Here is a 2,965-nt window from a genome sequence, read left to right on the forward strand (position 1 = left end):
AGAGAAGCGGGAAGGCTGCGTGGGACGTCGGAAGGTGAGAATAACAATATTTTTTATTTTAAATTCTTTTTTTTACAGGGATATGGTACCCAAAGCCTGGAGGACAGTCTCCTCTCCTCCCGACCGTGGGTACCATCCGCAAATGTTCTGCTTACTTTCCACATGGTGTGCACAGCCACATGCGGGAAGTAAGCGGAACAATGCATTCCTAATGGTGCGGAATCGCCATGATTCCGCAAATTAATGAGCATGCTGCGGCTTTTACCGCGAAGCGATTCCACCGCGGTAAAAACCGCAGCATTAGCACAGCATTGTGGAATGCCATAGGAATGCATGGGATGCTTATTTTTCGCGTTTTCGTGGCAAAATCGCGCGGTTAAAACCGCCGCGGAAACGCGAAAAAAACGCCACGTGTGAACTCAGCCTTAATGTACTGAGGTACTTTAAGAAACTCATTGCTCACCACTTTAACAAAAAGGTCAATGACACTACAATTTGAAAAGGGGGGAACTTCTTGGAGCGTACCCTTATACATGGAGGTATCTTACCTCCCTCAGATGTCAGGTGTTCCTCAGACAGATCCTCTAAAATCCACAATGCTGATTGTTCTTTTTCTGTGGGAAATAATTTGTTCAAATTTTCATTAAAGAAGAAACGCTTGAATAAAAGTGATCTAGCGAAGATATGTAGATCTTTGCTAGCCGTAAACGTAATTTAAGCCCACTGTTTTAGTACACTCCACGCCCCCTGACGAAGGAGTACATCTCCAAAACGCACGTCAAAAGTAATCAACGACATGTTTCTACATGATGGATGGATCTGATGTGGCGGCTGTCCTGTACGCGTGTGCGCTGTGCCCCGGCATGCATGATGGTTCTCGGCGTCTCCATGTGTGTGGGGGATTGCCTGGTGACCCGCTTGGCACCTCCCACTGCATGATGCTGCATCCATCTTGCTTCCCGGGTAGAGATGAGCGACTTTGCCTTTTTTAGGGTCGAGTCGGGTTTCATGAAACCCGACTTTCTCAAAAGTCGAGTCGAACGAAATCGGCCGACTATAGGGAAAAGTCGGGGGTCCGACTGAAACACGAAACCCAATGCAAGTCAATGGGGAAGCAAAGTCGACAGGGAGTGGAGGACAGTAAACACACCTACAGTGCCCATTTTAATGCCAACAACATCAATTCTTATTACTTAAGCTTGTCAACCTTAATTTACTTTATAATAATAGTTACGCATTGAAAACTGGGGTTTATTTGGCTAAAGTTGTGGGGAGGGGTAGTGCTGGCTCCAAGTTTTCGTGTGCCCCAGGTCAAAGAGTGTCAGTGCGCTCCTTTAACACATACCACAATTCATGATGCTCCGATGTGGCACAGAAATATTGGTATAGTACAATGAAAAATACTTCACTTCTTACATGACATGAGTGATATCTATTTTAAATTCTACCATAGCTCAAAAACCGGACAGTATATTACTCCATACGGTATTATGGCCACCACCTAGTGCGCCATACAGAATAATGAGCCCATATAATTCTCCATACAGAATAATTGGTCCCATATAATGTTCCATACAGTATATGATGAGCTCCACATAATTCTACAGTATATTATGGTCCCCATGGATGATTCTCTAGTGTCTTATGGGCCCAAATAATGCTCCATATATAATGGGCCCCATGTATAATGCTCCAGTGTATAATGGGCCCCATAGATGCTGCTCCAGTGTCTGATCTGCCCCATGTAGAATGCTCCAGTATATAATGGGCCCCATTGATGATGATCCAGTGTCTTATGGGCCCAAATAATGCTCCATATATAATGGGCCCCATTTCTAATGCTCCAGTGTATAATGGGCCCCATAAATGCTGCTCCAGTGTCTGATGTCCACCATTTGGAATGCTCCAGTATATGATGGGCCCCATGGATGATGCTCCAGTGTCTTATGGGCCCAAATAATTCTCCATTTATAATAGCCCCATGTATAATGCTCCAGTGTATAATGGGCCCCATAGATGCTACTCCAGTGTCTGATCTGCCCCATTTAGAATGCTACAGTATATGATGGACCCCATGGATGATGCTCCAGTGTGTTATGGGCCCAAATAATGCTCTGTATATAATGGGCCCCATGTATAATGCTCCAGTGTATAATGGGCCCCATAGATGCTGCTCCAGTGTCTGATCTGCCCCATTTATAATGCTCCAGCATATGATGGGCCCCATGGATGAAGTTCCAGTGTCTCATGGACCCAAATAATGCTCCATATATAATGGGCCCCATTTCTAATGCTCCAGTGTATAATGGGCCCTATAGATGCTGCTCCAGTGTCTGATCTGCACCATTTAGAATACTCCAGTATATGACTGGCCCCATGGATGATGCGCCAGTGTCTTATGGGCCCAAATAATGCTCCATATATAATGGGCCCCATGTATAATGCTCTAGTGTATAATGGACCCCGTAAATGCTGCTCCAGTGTCTGATGTCCACCATTTGGAATGCTCCAGTATATGATGGGCCCCATGGATGATGCTCCAGTGTCTTATGGGCCCAAATAGTGCTCCATATATAGTCTGCCCCATTTAGAATGCTCCAGTGTATAATGGGCCCAATAGATGCTGCTCCAGTGTCTGATCTGCACCATTTAGAATACTCCAGTATATGATTGACCCCATGGATGATGCGCCAGTGTCTTATGGGCCCAAATAATGCTCCATATATAATGGGCCCCATGTATAATGCTCCAGTGTATAATGAGCCCCGTAAATGCTGCTCCAGTGTCTGATGTCCACCATTTGGAATGCTCCAGTATATGATGGGCCCCATGGATGATGCTCCAGTGTCTTATGGGCCCAAATAATTCTCCATTTATAATAACCCCATGTATAATGCTCCAGTGTATAATGGGCCCTATAGATGCTGCTCCAGTGTCTGATCTGCCCCATTTAGAATGCTACAGT

Source organism: Dendrobates tinctorius, unplaced genomic scaffold (genome assembly GCF_039654945.1).
Source record: "Dendrobates tinctorius isolate UK_male_01 unplaced genomic scaffold, ASM3965494v1 ptg000093l, whole genome shotgun sequence".
In the NCBI taxonomy this organism is placed as follows: Eukaryota; Metazoa; Chordata; class Amphibia; order Anura; family Dendrobatidae; genus Dendrobates; species Dendrobates tinctorius.